At 27.4% G+C, this 23098-nt stretch overlaps 1 protein-coding gene across 1 annotated transcript in view; it reads right to left on the bottom strand.

Moving 5' to 3' along the window:
* LOC148227967 (uncharacterized) overlaps window positions 1–23098 on the bottom strand; it is a 78065-nt gene that overhangs the window by 44958 nt on the left and 10009 nt on the right. Inside the window, exon 2 of the mRNA XM_088200103.1 lies at window positions 757–789. The gene's annotated coding sequence lies outside the window, so the exon portion shown is untranslated. The remainder of the gene's footprint in view (window positions 1–756; window positions 790–23098) is intronic.

Below are 23098 nucleotides of genomic sequence, written 5' to 3' on the forward strand. Positions count from 1 at the left end.
AAACGCTTGTAGCTAGCACCTGTTCTGTTACAGCGGTATTTTTACAACAATAATGAGATATTCTGTGTTTCATGACTAGTTGTAAAATTTATCTTGACATTAAACTTTCAATACAATATAAATACGTTATTTAATAATTCAAGATATAAGGAAATAAACAGAGCATTATATATGCATAAACAAATAGTTAACCTAATTTAACAACAACAACAAATTTTAATACATAAACATAAATAATATTTACCATATTATTATATCTATGTTATTAGCAATTTTAATCCCTACGGGAATTTTGATAATTATAAAAACTTTATATGGAATATATGTTAGTAAATATCATTTTTTGTCGTGATTGTTGCATTATATTACATAGAGTTGCTTTATACATAAATACATTTCTCTTATTGCAACATAATGCCACTTCTGTTAATAAGTGCAGAACGGTACCAACTGCAATTTATGTTATTAAAATCAATTTAAACTGAAGAAATACTGTAAATTTTAATGAATATGACAGTGTCTTTGCATTATTATATTATTAAAATACTCGCGACAATATATAAAATTATTTAAGTATGTGTCCGTGAAACAATGAAGCCTTATATAGCGAATGCATAATGCAATAATCATTATTCGACCTAAGGTCATGGCTCTGTCGATCACAATAAAGCAGTGACACAGTTCTAGCAAATCTCTACACCTATTTTATTGACCTCAAAGCAATTTAAGTGGTAAAATTAATTTAAAAAAACTCACCGTTTTTTCGGAGCCGGAGGGCGACATTAAAATCTGAAATAAATAAAAATATATTATTTATAAGCTGACCTCAAGGACGAAATAGTAACTTGGTATTTTAAACACGAATGTTTGAAGAGTGTTCTCGAATTGCAAATTTTACTATTAAAGACCGCCGTTGCCAAGTCTCTCTCTTTCCATATAGAAAGAGGAACTTTTGGAGTTTTAATATGCAGAATGTGGGCTCTTCGGCGAATTTCAGAAGGCGAACCATTGGCATGGAAGTAAGCTACAAAGTTAAGAATAATATGATTTTGTGTTTAGCGTCCACAGTCTATTATATACTTGTATTATGTTTTAAAATAAATATAACTTATATAATTGATTTTATATCTAACAGATAAAGTACCATATAAATAATCATTTTCAGATAAAGGAAAATACTAAATACTAAAATAATAATTCAAAGCACTATGTTTGTATTTTCACAGCAGAATCAGATTTTTATTATATATTATAATATTAATAAAAAATCTTGCTCGAGCTGCAGAAGTTTTATGTTGATTATGCTTATGTTTTATATAATTTACAAGTAATAAGAAGATATTTATAGTATTGATATTTGTTATGTTACACGATATAAGATAATACTTGTTAGGTAACAGCGGTAAATTTACAGCAGTAATGAAACTATAAAGTTTATGCTTATGTGAACATGTGTGTAGAAAGAAAGATTACACAAATTCGTGATGTATAATGCTGCAAGTTATGTTTTATTATACCGTGTAATTTGGAGGCCTTTTGTAGTTTATATTATATATTATTATTTTTATATTTATTTTTTAATAAAAAAATTATAATTTGTTAAATCATACTGTTAAACGATATGTTTATAAAGCAGATGATAAAGAGGACACTATTTTTTATTAGGTTTATTTGAAGAAAAAATAATAATATATATCCTGCTGTTAAAGTTAGTTAAAACTATTTTTTTAACGATATTGATGCATTTGATAGTAGCTTCACAATATCGATAATTTTAGTAAGAAATACTTATAATTGCTTAACTATATAATTTTAGCTGTATGATTTGACTAATTTTAATTAGATTTATTTTAAGCAAGTAACAATATTGATGTTGAAGTTAGTTAAAACTAATTTTTAAACGAAATTTTTGAATAGTGTCTCATTTGTAAGTATAATTTTAGTCGTTAGATTTTACTATTTTTCATTAAATTTATTATAGGTAAAGAATAATATTAAATTTATATCCTGCTGTTTTTATTGAATACAAAATTGAACTAATGATATAATTTTATTATATTTTTTATAAAAAAAGTAGCCTCAAAATATATATAATTCTAGTAGAATATACTATCCATTGCCCTACTATATAATATAATGTTTTAAAAAATTCATTTTAGTTAAGCAAACATATTTAATATATGTGTGTATATCTATATTATTGTAAAAGTTACTTAAAACGTATTTTAACGGTATTTTTAAAACGTGGCGCATTTTAAAGTAGCCTCACAATATTGATAATTATAGAAGGAAATAGTATAAATTGCCAAACTATATAATTTTAGTCATATTATAGAGTAACTTTTATCAGACAAAATTGCGTTTGCAAAGTAATCTTTTTTTAAATTGGACTATTTTTATAATAACTAATTAATCATATTTTATTAAGTGGTGCATTTAAAAGTAACCTCGCAATATTTAAAATTTATAATATAAAAAATACTATGAATTGCTTTACAATAAAAATTTAGTCGCGATATTTTATTAGATTTCTTTTAGGCAAAGATAAATATATTTTATTTATATCCTGCTATAAAAGTTATGTTTTAACATTTTTTTAAATTATATCCTGCTTTTAAGGATATTTAAAACATATATTATAAGCATAATTTCATTAAGTGGCATTTAAAAGTAGCCTCAGAATATTTAAAAATCACATTATAAAAAATGAATTGCTTTACAATATAAATTAAGTCTTGGTATCTTTTTATTTCTTATTGGCAAAGATAAATATTTAATTTATATCCAGATTTAAAAGTTACTTAAAAGCGACATTTTTTAAAAGTGGCGCATTTAAAAATAGCCTTTTAATTTCGATTTTTATACAATAGTAAAAGGTAATATTATTTGTTCTACTAAATAATTTTAATCGTAAAACTATTTTTTATTTGATTTATTTTAAGCAAGAAAAGTATATAATTTTTTAACGGTATTTTTAAAAAGTGGCGCATTTAAAAGTAGCCTTAAAATATTAATCATAATACAGTACAAGAAAATACTATTTTTTGTCCCACTATAAAGTTTCAGTTTTGACTAATTTTTATTAGATTTATTTTAGGCAAGCAAAAATATTTATATAATATATATCTTGTTGTTGAAGTTAACTAAAATATATTAGCAGCGCATTTTAAAGTAGCCTAAGTTTGTTGTTAATTAGAGAAAGGGATACTTTTAAATGCGCCATTATATAATTTTAGTGATAAATATAATTATATACATATTATTTACTTAAAAATTTGCTAACAAAAATATTTATTTATTATTTAACGATATTTTATATAGTGGAGCATTTAATCTCAGACTCATAATAATTTAAATTATATTTAGAAATACTATTGATTGTTCTATTTAATAAAAAATATGCCTCAATATAAAGAAAGGTATATTAGATTTTATATTGACAAAGAAAAATATTGAATTTTTATTATGCTGTTCAAGTTAAATCACAATCTATTTTTATAAAGTGACTTTACAATGTTGCTAATTATAGTAGAGTATAGAAAACTAATATTTTTCCTACTATATAAATGTTTAAGATTTAAAATATTTTTGAAGTTATTTGTATTATATTATATATTTTAACGAGCTTTTATATAGAAGCTCCATAATAAAAATCGTAGCGACGTAATAAGTAAATAAATTGCCTGAATATATTAACATTAAGAAAAGAAAATGAAACATGGCAAGTATTGATTTATTAAGATGTGATTTGTAAAAGTAATATTTTGTATATAATACATTGGTATTAAAACAGTGCATTAATTAACTAATATGAGAATGATCTTGATTGTTAAGTTAAATAACATAAATACAGCAAAGCAAATATAATAAAATAACGAGGAGGATCATGAAAGGATATCAGTTTAATTTGATATTTAATCAAGGAAATTAAGACGGAAAGCTTCCGAAGGGTTTGTATAATGGAAATATTATTTGTACAGTTTGTATAAATAGCTTAAATTCTATTAAATAGTATTATAAAATAATATATTTTTGCTCATCCTGTATTGATCAATTTTTTGTTTTGTGGTGTGGATGTAAGCGACACGAATTTCAATGCATGCATGATGGAATTTAGTAAGATTGATAAATGTGTATATTACGTGCATACACAATGCATTTTACGCAACATATTGTATTGAAATATCATTAGTTTTAATACATCTGCAAAATTGTTTGATAAATTCGTAAGGTGCGGTTTAACAGCCACACCTACCTCAATCTTCCGCATTGCGCTTCCAAAGTTGTAAAAAGCATTTAGGGCCACATTTCCAAGCATAATCCACCCCTGGAAAACTTTGTTCGAATCTAGGACCTAAGATCTGGATTAGAACTAACTAGGTATCGAAATCTGTCATCTAGTTTTCAGATCGATGACTTCCTCTTAATTATTAACGACTTAACATCATCTAAGCACGTATACGTAAAGCATACGTGTTGAAACGCGCCTGTCTATATTGACCGGTCACGTATTGTATGTGTTGGTATTAAATATCACGTTTTGTCGGTAAATTTGACCAGAATTTGAACACAACCATGACTGGTCGTTTTCTTTTGATCTAATTCTTAAAATAAGTCTTTGATTTGAATTGAATTGTTATAATTATTATAACAAAAAGCTAAAATAAATAACGTATATTCTGAAGAGAAATTAGTGTCTTATGGAGTACCACAAGGGTCTAAATTGGGACCATTGTTATTTGTTTTGTATATTAATGATATAGTTAATAACGTGAAAAAATGTAAAATTCATCTATTTGCGGATGACACATTAATGTATTGCATAGGTGATAACATTAAAGAAATTGTAAATAATTTAAATAATGAATTAAGTATATTAGAAATATGGTTAAAGAATAATGTACTTAAATTAAATGAGAATAAAACTAAATGTATGTTTATTAATTATAAAAATGTGTTAGATAATAGTACCAAAATAGTAATAAATAACTCTAGTATAGAAATAGTGGATAATATAAAATATTTAGGAGTAATTGTTGATACAAAATTAAATTTTAAAGAACATTGTAATTACATATTAAAAAAAATTAGTAGAAAAATAGGTTTATTATCTAGATTAAGAAATATATTAAGTATAAATACAAAAAAAATAATTTATAATAGTATAATATTGCCCCATTTTAATTATTGTGCAACACTATTAAATATGTTAAATAAATTAGATAAACAAATGTTGCAAAAATTACAAAATAGGGCAATGAGAGTAATTTTAAATAAAAATAGATTAACTAATTGTAAAAGTATGATTGATAGATTAGAATGGTTGAATGTTCAAGAAATATTGAGTATGAATGTTTTAGTATTTATATATAAGTTAGAAAATAATATATTAGCAAAATATTTTAATAAGTATTTAATAAGAAATAAAGATGTACATAAATATAATACTAGAAATAGAGAAAATTTAAAGAAAATTAAGTATAAGAAAACGAGTACGGCTAGGGGAATTATGTACGGAGGTTTTGATTTATATAATAGTCTTCCAAGAGAAATCCGAAACAGCAAAAATATAACGGGTTTCATAAATGGAATAAAAAAACACCTTCGTACATATAGAAATAAATTATAATATTAAGACTTTATTATTGTATATTTTCATTTTTTCTTTCTGTTATGTATTTTTTATATATTTTTATATATGTTTACTAAATTTGTTAGATGTAAAGATTAGCTATTAAGCTAAATAAATTAATAAAATAATAAAATAAATAATAATAATAACACAGTAACTGATACCTTTTAGTCATAATCTTTGAGATTTAATTTTTTTTTTATATGAAAAGTTAATAAAAATTCGTTGGAAAGGCATTTGTAATGAAAGGATGTAATATTATAGTGAAAGTAAAGTTAAAATTAAGCACTTTAAAAACAATAGATGAGTCATGTTATAGAAAGGTGCAAATTGTACATTAGAAATTCTAACACTATAATAAGCGCATAAGTGCGAACGGATATAATTATTGCTTAGTTGAGTAGCGTGGAAAAAATAGGAACAACAAAGATATATTTAGCTTTTTAGGTCAAATCATATACAATTTATATCTATAGATACATAATATAGTAACACAATTATGGATCCCGTGTCAACGCAACGTGAATTACATCTATTTTGGGGCAAATTGAGATTTCACCCTTGGATTTATCATTTGTATATATTTTTGATTACATATACTGTATTGCCCTATAAATATATTCTAAATAATACGCTATTTATAAATAAATATTACAAATAAAATAGCTTTGAGTTTTGCTGATATTTTTAGACACAGTTAAGCGAAAAATATTGTTCTAAAAATCGCAATTAAATTCGTGTATAAATTTAATATGTACTGAAAATATATTTTCTTTCATTTTAAATTAAGCAACTTAAAACGCCAAAAATGAACGTAGATAGCGTTAATGCAGATTTTAACACTTGGCGTTAATGGCTCTGTGGAGAGCTGTCAGAATATAACTTTTTCAGTTACATTTAACTTTAAAATTGCTCATTTTAGTCAAAAATAAAGTGCCTCAATTCAATTTAAATTAAACAAAAATATATCCACTCAAGTGTTAACGATTCATAACGTGAAAATTGAGCGTTGCTGATGGATCCTTTCATCTGAGATGAGTATACCACTCTCGCATATAGTATACAATGTTAGTGTTAATTAGCTAAATTGAAGTCATTTGCTAGATTTTCTCAGCGAATTTAACACATTAGACTCAGACGGAGCATTCTTAAGCTAAAGCCCAGAAATTTGACGAAGCATGTCCGATAAGATAAACTCAAGAGAATGTCGCATTAATCACCGGCACGTCTGCTTATCCGAGGAAACTTTTAGAGCTTTCTAAAACACTCTCTGGGCGCATTCAGGAAACGTTTCCTGTCATGTCCAAGATTGGGTTTGTCGAGAAAAAATAAAAATTCCAACGGGATAACGTATAAATTCAGCGCAAGTAAGGGGTTTGCGAGGCATATAAAAAAGAAATTATTACACAAAGAGAAATATTTATTTATGGAGAAAATTTAATTTAATATTGTTTATTATATGATACATATATCTAATAAACCTAATATTTATTTATATAAATTTGATTGCTATACTTTATATTTATAAAAATAAAACGCTTCTTCAAATCTAATCCCCTCGAGAGCATTCGCTTGTGCTGCGAATTCGAAGCAGATCATATATTTGTTATACACTTATATATTGTATAATATAGATTGTATCAATACGAATTCGAAACTCTATATACACCTACGTATATACTACATAAACATCAAAAACACATTTAACCAACAAAGAATAGATAGCAACTCAAATATTTGCATATCGTCTGGCGATTCGATATAGTTCGACAAGATTTTTTTAACCCTTTTATCTATGACTCATTGCCTTCTTATTTATCTTCAAGTAAACACTTGCCACTGACCGTCATTGCCATCACAGTACATTCCGCGGTCACACGTCTAAAATAAACCCACCGCATAATGCAAACACCGTAATTTACTTTCTGCTTCTCCGCGGACTATAAACATTAGTGTGTATGCGCATTTTGCTGAGATTTTTATTATAATACATGCACTTATCTTAACTGCTCTAGTCAATGTGGAAGCTACCGGCAACCTGTTTAATTCAGACATTATACGGAACTCCTAAGATAAACACGATGTATATCAACATTTTTATATATGCAGGTTTCAAAATATATTAGAGGGAAATCGATTATAAATACTAAATATAAATTTAGAAAAGAGCTACATAATTATGAAATTAGATCTGTCAATGATTTACACATCCCTTAATTAAAGACTTTTTGTAAAGCTTGGCACAAAATCTTATTTACTATCTTTATTTATTGCTGTGTTTTAAATGTTTCTTCATAAATAAATATTTTACACAATTCCTAGATAACAAATATTACCCGTAGCACACATTAAACGAATACCAGTCCCTTCGGGATCAGTTTGAATGCGGATTATGTCATAGGACAGAAATTACATAACGTGATGTGGTTGTTAAGATACAGAGCTAGATGTCGGTCGAATTTATTATATTCCTTACAAACCGTTCGGTTCAACATTAACCGAATAAAAAATATCGCGTTCTATTACGCAGGAGTTGTCCGGTTTGTTGTAACAGCCATCTCAATTATCCTCAATTGGCGGAAACCGCGAAGTGTGCATTTTTTCTGAAAAGCAACTTTAACCGATGCACCCTGGTGGATAATTGAGTTTACCGCGTTTTTCTAAACTTTGCGGTTTTGTTGATGTAAAAAAAGGCTTGAAACAATATACTTGTGCCCCTCGAAGCGAATGAGATTGAGTGACACGACCGAAAAAAGTGCTGACGTTAGGGTAAATATTTTTTGTGAAAGAGTTTTAAGTGTATAAATGGCGTAAGGAAGAATATATTAAACCACAACATATTTTTTATTATAATTGGTTACACGTAAACAAAAAATATACATGGTTACACTTATATAGTTTAGATTTAGTTTTTATAATATTGATCTGAGTAAGCCCATAGGTGCGGTATGCGCCATACACAAGGATCGTAACACGGAAAGGAATGAGCTCCATGGAGCACCGCGCGTACGTGCGAGAGTTTGGTTAATTGACTGAATATATATAATACACTACCGTAAACAATTAATGTGTTGTTTGGTTTCCTGCATAATTTTATATGGATTTCTAAATTATTTACATAATAACATTTGTGGTAATTAGCAGTGTGCACGTTCATTTTTAATAAATACAAAGTTTCAATTAAAAATTGTTTTATGTTTAGTCCAAAATACAAACTAAGTCAACTTAACTTTAAGGGAAAATAAACGAAAGAGAAAGTACAAATAAACGTCGCGTTTCGCATATTGCTCCATAGTTTGTCTGCACTTGAGTATAACCATGATAACTATTTTTCTAATATAAGAATGTTGGTCAAAGTATATTTAAACCAAATTTTAGTCAATAAGAGAGCGCAAAAATAATTTTTACTTCTCAGAAGTTAAAAAATCACGTCAAAAGCAATAAAATCGTGTTTACACTTTCTTTTAAATGCTTACTTCTAATAAATGTGGATTGGATGAAATGTATTGAAGTCGAATTTTGGTTAATAGGAGAGCGCAAAAATATTATCACTTCTCAGAAGTCAAAAATTCACATCAAAAGCAATAAAATCATGTCGGCGCCGTCAATAACGTTTGGTAACGAGCTTTCCCACTGCGTGGGTGACGGCACGATTTTATTGCTTTTGACGTGAATTTTTGACTTCTGAGAAGGGATAATGGTTTTTTGCGCTCTCCTATTGGGTAAAATTTGGTTTAGATATGTTTCATTCGATTCTAACTAATTGTGAGTCGTAATATTATTATAAACAGACACTGCGACTGCACCATATTATTGCTTTTGACGTGAACTAAACAGGGGTCCCTTAGAATTTGGCCAGAAAAATGCATGTCAAATAATAAATGCAGAAAAATGCATATAAAATACTACGATTCCTAATAAAATGGAAATATTAAAAAAACGACCACTGACAAGTAAATTTTTACCCCCCCCTTGAAAAATTTAAAATGACGTCACTAGAAAAACCTTACACCTAAGTGAAAATCATAGTTCTGACTAGTGTATTACTATTAGAAGTAAAATTTGAGCGGTCGAATTCAACGCCCAGCTTATACTCGATCGTTAAGCTAATACGACGATTCGTGGAGGAAACAGACTATTTGTTATTATCTAAAAATATTTATTTTAACTGAATGTTGCACAACGATTTGAAAAAAAATCTATGTATTTGACACAAACCATCCATTTTTTTATTTAATTCTAACTATTCGGATTGTAAGTAGGTTATTTTTGCAATTGATTTTAAATCGATAAGTATTCAATTAATCCGCTCAAAATGAAATAGTGTAGTCTGGTGGTTATTATTTACTAATGTATATTATTTTTGTCTGATATAACCAGTTGTAATATAAAGTTGAATGTCACCGATTCACAGAATTTTTCTGATGGTTAATTTAACTATAATTATTTGTGATGATTGACTTACTTAGTTAGTATCTATCTACCCCGTTGTAATGCATTGTGCTTACGCTTGTCAGGTTTCATTTTTTAAATACGACCCTTTGAATTACCCCGATAATAAAAAAAATCGTTCTCGGAAAGTTAAATAAATCAGACTGTATTCAGAACATTTTTGAGAATTTTTTTATCGCAACAATCACGAGTAGTCCCGACAAAAAATTAAAATTAAAAACATAAATTATATTTTATTTATATTTTTGATTATTTTTTTATTTGTTATTTTTATAATAGATCATTAGTGCATTTCTATGAATGTGTACATTAGATGTAAGAAAACTTGTAGCAGTTAGGAGAGAAAGAAAATAGGCAAGAGTTATGTTCTTGGCTAAAATTAGGTTTTGATTAAAAATAAGCAGTACATTAAGTAAAATTACTGATTTTCGCTATATGACACAATGTTGCATATAATTATAAATCAATATTTAAAAAAAGTGCTAAGTGACTAATACATAATATTGTTTCGTATAAACAAGATTTTTTTTTAAAAAACAATGAAAATTCTTGCTGCGCGGCCTAATTGAGCATATTTTTAAATTATAACATTTACTTGTATGAATATCGAGAAAAGTGAGAGTTTACAAGTTCGTGACGCATTTTGTCGTGTCGCGTTAATTTTACGATATTACGGGGGGTCGAAATAAATATCGATAATTACTATTCCAAAATTATGCTAAGTCGCCATGTATGATATTAAGTGATTTAAAAATAAGCTAAGTATTTATTGATATATATTAATGAATCCAATAATTTTTATTTTATTTAAAAAAATAGTAAAATAATGAAACAAAATTAAATTTAATTAAACTTAATTAAACCACAACTATTAGATTAATTTTATTTTACCTTTCAGATAATTAATACTGTAATATCATATTCAAATTTAACTAAACGTTTTCTTGGAAAATTATAAAAAATGTTTTTAGATAATTATGATATATATAATATTCATATTCTTGGTAAACTAGATGTTATTATTAAATTTCAGATTTATGCCTATAATATATATCCAGTTAACTGGAATGAAATATTATTTAGAATTAATATATAAAACTACTGTTATCACAATGTGCTAAGTGATACCAAACGGTTATTTTTTTTATGATTTAGTAAAAAATTGTATATTTAGTTATACATCGTGACGTTCATTATTAAAATAAAGTGATATTCTGTTTTCATTAATTTTAAAGTGAAATTCAGTTTTATCAGTAAATAGAATTGAAATTAATAATCGTAAGCCCTTTCTGAAGCAAGCTTTTCAATTAATTTATTAAATTAAGAAATTAACTTTCAGTTTTAATTAAATTCTTAAAACGCGAAAAAACTTCTCAAGTTTCTCATTAGCTTTCTATTATTTCCAGCAACTTTTCTAAAAGTATAACTTAGTCTGGATCACAATCAAGCTCAAAATTTCCTTTTTGGCAAATTTCCCCCCTAGATTTGTTTCTGGGATTTGGGGTACACGTGTTTCGCTTCGGGGTGTGGGAAAAAAGTAGCGTAACGAACTCGGACAGAATCGATTTTCAGGACTGTGCCCCATTAATATATATAGACCCTTCGTAACCTTTCGATACTTCGATATAAATTAAGACAATAAATTTAGCTTTCTTTCGACACGGAGTTATCTCTAAAGAGTGTTTTGTAAGTATTTATATTCTTACAATCCGTCATGTAGACACAATGCGTGTCGATTCGTATTAAGGATAAGAACGGAGGCGAAAGAAAAAATCTTAGAAAAAATTACACCGTAATTGCCTTCATTACGTTCGTGTACCTTTCGGTAATGAGATACGATTATGTTAAACAATTTTGTTTAGCGTTACCTCATGCCATATTTGATGAAATTGCGTAATTCAATATTTACAGAAAAACGGATCTTTTCAATTAGCATGTGTATAAAAAATGTTTAGATCTCTTTGCGTGTCTTTTTAATTTTCATCTTATTATTTCAATCTTTAAATTGGGTCTCATTTATTACGTGCTAAAATTTTAAAATAAGTTTTAATAAGGAGTACTGAAACGATAAAATTAATTTATGTGTCAGTGAGTAATTGATGTTGTTAAAAACACATTTTATTTTATCACTTAAAAAAATCTAAAAAATATTAATACACGTAAAACTTACTCAAATATAAATTAGTAAATATATCAAAAAAGGTAATTTAAAACATTGGTGGGTTTAATTTAAGATATTAAAGAGAAAAAAAGTATTTCTAATACATATTGGTCTAAGAACCGCAATAACAGAAAGTCTTTGAAAGCGAGAAAACTTTGTCAGTTATACAGTTATTAGGAGTAATAAAGTGCAATTTATTATAACAAGATTAAATTCCTTACACTCACTTAAATAATGAAGCACTAATTAATATAAAATTAATATTTTTTTAATATCTCCTTAGTTATATTATTATCATTGTTTTCTACTCTTTGTCTATAGCTATTTTTAACAAGTACAAAAGTTTGCCATTAATTTGCTATTAATTATAATGCTTTGCTTTCAATCTAATCTTAAGATTACAATTATGGATATGATGCAATATGACTTTGCCATAGAAAATTTCATTAAAGTGTATATGACTAACATTTATTAAAATTATGTCTTTTTCGTTCAGCGTAAATTACTGAACTATGAAATCATAAATCTTATTCCAAATATAATAAATAAATGGATTATAGCAATATTTTGCTATAAATTTAATAAAGCCGTAATCGGACAAGGAGCCATCAATCTTGCCTTGTTTTCATCTCGTCTTCAAATCTCTTAAATTACAGCATCTCTCTGTGCGTTGTTCGTATTTGCTTTTGTGCGATACAAAACGTGCTTCACGTGCACCTGCCGTTCTAAAAGGAAGTAGTCCGAACCGTACAAAAGTTAATCACCTTCGGCTTTATTGAGACCGTTGCGTGTTTATTTAGTGATTATGACGTCGGACTGGTGGAGGAGAAAAATAAAAAAAGATTACGACAAAGTAGTAAAAACCGGTAGAGCTTAAGAGCTACGTCGGGGATGGTGGAGTTAACAAAAAAAGTTTTAAAGTTAACCGGGAGTTAATGGCGTGGGAAAAGGAGCGTTAGGAGATAAATAAGACGAGTTGTCAATCTTGAGAAATGCGAGAAACTCTTCTCAAGGCAGGTGTGAAATAATCCTACAAAGGTACTACAATGTATATACATATTCATATTAACAAGAAAAGCTATTTTGTAAAATTAATAGCAATATAAAATGAAGTCGTTAAATGTATGTATGAAATTTATTATCAATTCAAAAATTGGTTATTACGTCATTTATTTGTAAACATGAGTATTGGTATATTGTAAAATAACAATAAGCATTAAACATTTTCAACATATTGATTCATAAATAATCTGTAAATAATAAGCTTTTCGTAGTAACATTTATTTTTGATAGTCATATCTTTCGCTCAACCGTAATTATTTTTCAGCAGAATTATTATGATTCATAGAATCCAATAATGAAAGAAAATAAAATTAATTTATGATATATTTTAAATAAATAATTATATTCAATGTCTTTAGACTGAATTGTGAACGAAGCATCCAAATTATCAAATTGTATTAAGACTGCAATTCTAGTCCATAAAGATGCGGTTTTACGGTTAATTTATTTTATGTTCTTCCGCAATAAAGGCCTTCAGGGATTAGAACCTAAGATTTGTCGAGCTTTTGGCTCTGGAAAACCAAGAAATCCCGTTGTTAAAATGTAAATCAACAAGACGGTGAATTACATTTTATGTTCATGTTTTATATTTTATAATATATTCGTGATATAAATTTCTGTTTTTTTTTTTACTACACTTTTCACTAAACTAAACTAACAACGAATACGTACATCATTTAAACTAAAGTTTTTTCCCAAAAATATAAGATTTATTCATATTTAAAAAAAACTTATAATGTACAATATTTTTTTTAAATTTGGCGAAATTTTTAATTTAATTTTTATGGTTACGTATAATATACATGTATATTTATATGTCACCAAAGAATATTAGTATAGTTTAATACATTTTAATTTTTCATAAAAAAAATCAATCTATTAAAACCAGGGATCAGCAAACCACACGCTGCATATTTTAATCCAGCACGCGAGCTAGGAATTGATTTACATTTTTAAACTTAGATTTTACAGTTTGCGCTAAAATGGCACGGCCAACCGTTGAGTTAAAGAGTTACGAGATGACCGCACGTGGTGCTCCTATTGCTTCATATTCCGCTATAATTTGACGTGTAACGATTTTTGCGATTTATTTTGTAATCGAATATAATGTTAAATGTGCGATAACATTATGTAGTATGTACAAAAATAATACAAATATATTGTAATTACCAGGCTAAGCACTCGACATAATATTCACAACTTGCACAAAAGCTGGAAAAATGAAATGGAAGTTTTTATCCCAACGTATTTTTTGTGCAACAATAACTGTAGTTCACAAGTAGCTCATTTATCAAATAATGAAATATGGCTATTCATCTACTGTGAATTAATAAAGTTGTGTATGTTTGTTATTATTAAAGTCCTTATTTAAATTTAGCAGGCTTGCTAGAAGTATTAAGCACATTGTGAGTAACATCAATAGGCAATTTAATAGCCTATGATTTTGCGAATATTTTCTTTGACGTTATCCAGTGGTTCACAAACTATTTCAAAATATAACAAATGCACTTTGCGAAAAAACGAATATTTTGTATAATTAAAGTTTGAAGTGAAAATAGTAACAATAAAAAAAATTTAAAAGCAATGAAATCAGTTAAAACGCTCCATTGTTAAGCGTTTATATCAGGGCTGTGGAGTCGGAGTCGGAGTCGGAGTTGGAGTCGTAGAGTCGTGGTGTTTTGGCCGGAGTTGGAGTCGGAGTCGGAGTCGTGAAAAATGAGCGACTCCAAGCATTTTTTAAATTATGAAATTTATGAATTTTTAATTGCGTAATAATGAATGTGTATAGCGTATGAATATTAAACGTGTAGAAAAACACCAAAAATACCTAATAAAATTTAACTTTTTTGAGTCGGAGTCGGAGTCGGAGTGGAGTCGTGTTGTTGGTAAATATCGGAATCGGAGTCGGAGTCGTGTTTTTTTTTAACGACTCCACATCCCTGGTTTATATTAAGACTTTTTATAACAACATTACGAGTGGGAATCGAATAAGGCCTATCTAAACCGAATTTTTACCAATAGGAAAGCGCAAAAAAACATTATCCCTTCTCAGAAGTCAAAAATCCACGTCAAAAGTAATAAAATCCTGCCTTCGCCGTTGTAGTGGGAAAGCTCGTTACCAAGCGTTATTGAAATTAACATATTAAAAAAAATAGCTCACTATGCCCGAACTAGTTCAATCTTATTTTCATCATGATATTCATCCGTGAGATTAGAAAACACTAAGAAAATCAAATCTGTGATGATTGATTAGAATTATAACAATATAATAATCACTTATTACGAGCTCCCAGAAAAAAAAACAATAAGGAGAATAGAAGTATATATAATGGTCTAAAAGTAGCTAATTTTAATCATAAAAAAGTTAAGGCAAGAACTAAATTCATACAAAAAATACTCAATGAATGTACACTAATACGAAGTGTGGTAATTTAATTCTAGAATTGCCCAAATATAAGTACCCCTAATTCACATTCCAAGAATAGTAATTAAGGATATGAAAAATCTGTAAAAGAGTTCGATTAAACTGCTTTCTACTCATCAATTCAGGAATTAAATTGTCACACTATGTACGCCACTGATATAATTTTATTAAACTATGTAAACTGGTATATTGTGAATATTATATATGTCTTATCCTAAGGTATCTCGTCCAATTCACTTAGAATGCATCTGATAAGTGCACGCGAGTGAAAAAGCTCACCCCGTAAGGCACGCGGAAGAGACGGCCGCTCGCGGTTAAATTTAACCGTCGGTTAATTTGCAGTCGTCCAGTTTTAACGCGACACCAATTAAACCGATCGCCTTATCTAGATTCAGCGTCGCACTGAGTGAGTTTTTATCGACGTAAAGGGCTGTAATACAAGTTTAAGGATTAAGAGTGCACTGGAGCACTTCTTCGGACCTTCGTCTTGTTCGACAAATTTACCTTGGTCGTGCTAGACCTGGTGTCAGTGAACCTGATGGTCGAGAATCACTGACCGTGACAAAAAAAATTCGGGGGCTATGTGCATATAAAGTTTTTGGGTTGTCGGTCTGACTGCGATTTTTTTTTGATAGTGTGTGTATTCTATTTTGTAAATATTCGGCTATGGGTTAGGGTCTTTGGATAGCAAGATAGACACTAAGTGGAAATTCCGACATTGAAATATGCAAAGAAATGAACAAAATGTGATGATAAAAATATTGAAAATTTATTAAAACATCGTCGTTTAATCTCTAGTTAAACTAAACATAAAAATGATACGATCCGGTTGAAATCAATTATGATACGAGTATATTAAGCAATAATAAAAAAATATTCTAAATAAAACAAAACTAACATTGCCTTTATAAAATATACATATTATAAATTGTTTAATATCAAGTGACCGATTTTTACTTTAATTGGAACAAGACATGTGTAGTAGATAGTCTTTTTTTCTAATCTGTATTTAGATATGTTTTTTTTTCTTTTTTGGCATTATTACTTATGGTGTTGATAAAAGACTTACGTATCCTTTTTGCACAAGAGAAAACTAAAAAACAGTGCGGCGCAAGCCACAAGAAATATCAAATTGGAAGTGAAGGTGTTATTAGTCAGAGAACTGTAAAGTGATTTTTAGAAATATTTTGTACTAGGATATTAACATTGAAAATGAGCTCCGTGTAAGATTTTCACCTACTTATAAATAACAAAAAATTCAACAAACTTAAAAAGACGGCCAGCAAAAATTAAACATAGCACTAAATGAAATTTAATCCAATGATTTAGAAGAGCAAAAGATAAAAGTAGTACTTAAAAAAACGTTAATTGATCTTGGTTTATAAAACAAATAAATAAAATATTTTAAAACTAAGCTATAGTCAAAATTTAATGATTGTGTCTTGATTTTCCAGAAAATATTTAATTTCTTGAGGAAAAGAATTAATATTCATTTTCAAATGAAACGAAAATATTTTTATATTTATTTAATTTAAAAATACTGATAATTTTTTTTATTGCTGTTTTATATAATAAATTTTCTTAAAATCTATCTTAAAGGTTTTTTCAAATATTTTTATTAAACAATCAGCAACGAATCTCTACTTAAAAGTTGTAATATAAAATAAAGTCTTATTATAAAGCAATTTTTTAAGATAACAAATATAGGGGTGCTTTTAACTTTTTCATTAAGTGCCATTATTTTAAATTTTTAAGCCACATTGCTAGATTGCAATATTTATTTTTCAAAGAAAAATAAATATTGCAAATATATAATAAATTTACTGAGCTTTGAGCTTTAATTTTTATATAGAAGTGGTAAGATTAATAATGAAGCAAATCGATTTATCTTACTTTTTAAGCATAATGGTCGTTGTATTTTATAATTACACAGCAAATTAAACTTTTTATAGTAACTACTTAAATCTTAAACAAAAACATATAAATTTACTTTAGAGCGCAATTACATTAAATAATTATAAAATATATCAACACAAATGGAAAAGGATTACACACATTAATTTCATACCGCAGTCAAAATTTAACCACACAAAATAAATCTTAATATAGTTAAATATTAAATTGTACCATCTACATATTATATAATATAATATATATTAATATTCGTACAGTGAAAAACATAATTATTTAATATAATCACGCGTTTAAAATAACTAAAAATTTAATTAACCCAGTTAAGAGCAGTTAAACCTTAATTAAAAGAACGAAGAACGGTTCTCATTCGATGAAGCGTCTGTTGCTTAGTTTTAAAGTTTATGGGGTGCAATTAATTTTCTTGTGCGAAATTTATTTCAGAGAAGTTTTAGTACTAGAAAGTAAAAGTACAAACATCGGCAGACTCTTTGATGGTGTATACAGGCAGAATCATCAGTTTTAAGATAACATTGCGATACATTTTCAATAAGTCGACACTTTTTTATGTACCGAATTTTCCCCTAATGCAAAACATGTATTCATTTTTTTCTCGCTATCTATGCAAAAAGTTCAGCTTGAGTTATATCTTCTGAGGAGAAGCAAATATATAAGTATGGAATAATATAGTCTATGGTAAAAAGAAAATACGGTTGGAATGTATTTTTTTAAATTGTAATCAATACCAGACATATCATATTTTTTTACACTCTGCAAAATGTAAACAACAATAATATAGATATATTAAAATTAATATTGGGTTATTCAGTAAATATTAAAAAATTGTAATCAATACCAGACATATCATATTTTTTTACACTCTGCAAAATGTAAACAACAATAATATAGATATATTAAAATTAATATTGGGCTATTCAGTAAATATTAAATTACGTCTAAGTTGATAAATTGAATCATCTGAAAATAAAACAAGTTCATTAGAAGAAACGATGAGAGGACTTGAAAGCTTAGATTTTGCGTGAGACGTAAAAATAAATAATAAAAAAAATTGGGAAGCATCGTATAGATCAAACTTTTTAGAAAGTAAAATGAGATTGAATACCGACATCAAAAATATGGCGCCTTTCATATTTACGCAAAAGCACCCCCCGTCGATATAATAACGTATTCTCGTGCTGCGAAATTACGCTCGAAAAATTTACTTTCGCAATTTATAAGGGCGCGTTCACACTCGATAAAATACGTTGTCGTCTGTGAGGGGGTGGGAATCCGGATAAGGAATGCACGAAAGAGGCTCTAAAACGCATCGATTCCCCGTCTATTGAGATTGATTGTGTTAAAAAGTCGTTTACTTTATTTCTTTTTTTCAGGGGTTGAAAAATATATCAACAGATGTGGGTTAAAGACAATGTTGTTTTTTTTTATTTAAGGGTATGCTCACATCTGGGTTGCGTACAATGTATTTTGAATTAGGACTGTCCGAAAAATGTAGATATAATATATGACAAGAAATGGTTGGGTGTAATGAAATTTTTTTTTGTTCTAAAAATAGCTTTTTGCGTGTTATGTCCAAGGATATTTCAGTGAAATTTATTTTTATAATATTTGATAGTGCTTAAGCGATCACTTTAATATATTCTAGCATATACACTGTATATTATACAGTACATAATATTTTTCATCTTAAAAGAAAATCGTTATATAATAATACCAAATTGGGATAATATCCATTTAATGTATTTTTTGACATGCATTGTCGATTAGGTTTTAATCTGTTTATTTTAGACATGTAAGTTTTATACATTTATTAAAATTGTGAAAATACAGTAAAAAATTATTTATCTATTGTAAATCTTATGACAGGTTTTAATCCAATGCGTTCCAAAAGGATAAACACAATCAATAACCATCAAATAAAAATTAGGAAACCAGATCGAAATCAAATTGTATAATTTATAATCTATAATTACAGCATAAAATCAACATACTATACTACTATGTAGGAAATAGCCTGTTTTTATTTAAATTATTTATTACAATATTCATACGTGATATTAGGAAAATCTAGAGTAATTTAATCTGTGATAATTGATCGGAATTATAATCATATATTAATTATTAATTTCGATCTCTCAGTTACGATAGTACTTTTAAAAACACTAACGCTCATATGAGATTCGAACCCAGGTCTTTCAGGTATTTGTCACCAACTACACCACTGGTATAACATGCTGATTATTAAAATGCTCCTAAATATATACTTTATTATAGTGATAGGAATATATTTACATTATATATTTCAAATTTATTTTCATATAGAGAATTTATTTTCATGTAGAATATACTCAATAAAGCACTTTTTAAGTTGCTGAGGGGCGGTGTCCACTACCCGTAAATGTTCGATGATTTTCGGGTGCAACTTTTAGAGTGCTCCATAGAGTCGCGATTGCGTCCCTTATTCTTGACAGGACTTTGGCGCGTGAGAACGCTTCTTTTGCATGAATCATCAAGCTTCACAACGAGGAAGTTTTCAGAGATAGCTATGAGAAGCTGGAAAAAAATATGTGGGGTGGTGCTTAATTATTTTAGTTATGTGTTATAACAGTTTTTTAACTATGTGTTGTCATAGTCATAATGGTCAAATTTGTAATAAAAAATAAAATTAACTATCAAGATTTTTTTTTTATATATATATATATAGACATATTTTTAAAGATCACAAAGCAGTAGTTCAGAAGCACGTTGAACACTTATATAAATAAATATACTCTATGTTGTAAATAACATATGTCATATGTATTTTATTGAGAAAATAAAAAAATAGACACACGCTTTGGAAAGTCAGGAACATAAGACAATACTTCTTAATATATTTTTAAAGGACATATTAGTGGTAAATACAGATTTACCCCTAACAGCCTGACGGTATTTAAAGAAACCATGATACATTTGTGATCAACAAACAGACAGCATCAAATGTCTGATAATTTAATACATCTTTATATAAAAACATATTATTTACTATAGCGTGAGATAAAACGATTAAACACAAGACAGACAATCAAATAACAATAATCAATACTAAAAATATGATGTAAAATATAATTTTTGCTTGCAAAATAAATTATTAAAGAACTATTTTAAGAGGCTCTAAAGATTAATTGCAAATATCTATTGAAATTTAAAAAAATGTCCAGGAATTATGTTACTGTGACATTTTTTAATATTCCTATAAATAATTGATAACAATTCAAATTAATCTAATAAGTTTTATATTGCCAAAAAAATTCACCAATATTTTAAGATTATTATAGCAAAACAAATTTTGCAGCATATGGTCTTATTGCTTTTAACTACATGTATAATATAATATAATAGAAAAAGAGTAGCGTATATTTCCTCGTCAATTGTAAAAGGCAAAGATAAGTTTCCCTTAAGTAAACAAGGCGATAAAAACAACGAGCGTTTTATGTAAAGAAAACCCCAGAGGATTTTCTTTTATTTTTTGTGTAAAAAGGCACCGAATTTGCTCACCGACCCAATTCTCGTATTCAAACTCGAATCCTCAAGTCGACGATTTGTATTCGAGAACTATTTGTAAATATGGACACATTTAGAGAAGATATACGATTTTTGCGGCTTGGCGACAAATCTGGATAGGGACGTAATATTTTGCCCAAATACTCTTTTAATGGTAGAAAAAATATGAGAAATAGGACGCCAGAGGGGAATTTGCATGCAAATACTAGCGTTTCGTACCAATTATGCCGCTTCTTTATGGCACTTGAATGCTACTTTTAATTGATTGGAAATGTTTATTATACGAGTACTGGACGTTTTGTTGGCTTGAACTTTAAATTGCGCCCTTAACACAATAAAGGTTAAATTTATTGAACCGACAACTATAAATTCTAAAATATTTAAGCAATGTTATCAATTGTACTTAATGTATACAATTTTATTGTAAATATATAATTTTATTGAGAAAGGAATGGTGAATCAAGTAATTACGATAAAGATCAATTTTTACTAACTTATATATAATTAATAATCAATTCGAATAATCTTCTAACAGAAAAAATGTATAGATCAATTCGAATAATCTTCTAACAGAAAAAAATAATATGATGTGAATTTAAAATTAAAATAATATTGACATTGTTTATTTTTTGCAATTAGTATGAAAATTAAGTTCTAGTCTATTTAATATTTTTTTTAGAAATAATAGCAGTTCCATTTATTAATATATCTCTTTAAATAGTAAAGGCAAAGACTTATTCAATATTAATATATTAAATGTAAATAAAAATAGCCATTAATTAGAAAAAAAGTTAGTTTTTTCAATTACAATATGAGTTAGAATTATTCAATTTTTGGTAAGAAAAATATGGCCTAAATGCAATATGTTTTTACAAGCATATTTTGGAAATACCAGCAAATAAATACTATTCCACTACTCTTCAAGTAGTTTTAATACAATACTATTTTTAACACATACTGTATTTTTTCATATAATGTTTGTATGCCATTATAATTAATCCTTGTAAATCTCATTCATATTAAAAAAATGCATTTTATCGAGAGAGTTTTGAAATATACTAAATCTAATAATAATATTTAAAAACAATAAATGTATATATAATTTAAAATACGATTTTTAAAGAAAATAAATATTATTTAGATTAATAACAATTTTTCACAAAATAATATATACATAATTAATATCAAAATCACCAAAATCAAAAATTAACTAATAATTATTTTAAGCTTTAGTTGTGGCGACCGTTTGCCAAACAAAAAAAATGCAACCACTTTTACTATTTTTTGATAAGATATGTTTAAGAAATATAGTAAGTATTGTCTGGTAAATGTTTTTAAAATGTGCTAAAAATTACCTTTTCTATGCGTATTTTGAACCACCCCTTGACAGTTGATCTTGGGTTGTCCACCAGAGCAAAGAGGAGAGCGCACTTATTTTATTTCACTGACACCAGGGTTTCTTTAAACACTGTCATTGCAGGCCTTATAGTAGGCTATCGGCCCAGACAAGGAGCGCCCAGCTCCTTGGCCGAGACCCCGCAGAGAGCTTCACAATGCTTTCGATCTTCGAGTGCTCCCAACGAAGAGAGCAACTAGGAGTCTGCGCCATCTTGTCCTCAATAGGAACAGATTATTTGGCCCATAATATTTTTCACACTGATGTGTTTTTTATTTATATAATATATTCAATTGTTTATTATTATTTAAATTTGAATTTCGTTTGTTTCAGAAAATCTAAAATCAAATTATTTATTGATTCATATTAATATTTTTTGATTATTGAATGCTTATATTTAAAAAAAAAATGTGCAATAAATTTATAATGAGTATTTGATTTAATAAAATATAACAACACTATTCTCGCACGTTATAATTGACTGAGGATATCTTACAT

The sequence above is a fragment of the Plectrocnemia conspersa genome, unplaced genomic scaffold (assembly GCF_051122295.1).
Source record: "Plectrocnemia conspersa isolate PC_06_02 unplaced genomic scaffold, ASM5112229v1 ptg000012l, whole genome shotgun sequence".
NCBI lineage: Eukaryota > Metazoa > Arthropoda > Insecta > Trichoptera > Polycentropodidae > Plectrocnemia > Plectrocnemia conspersa.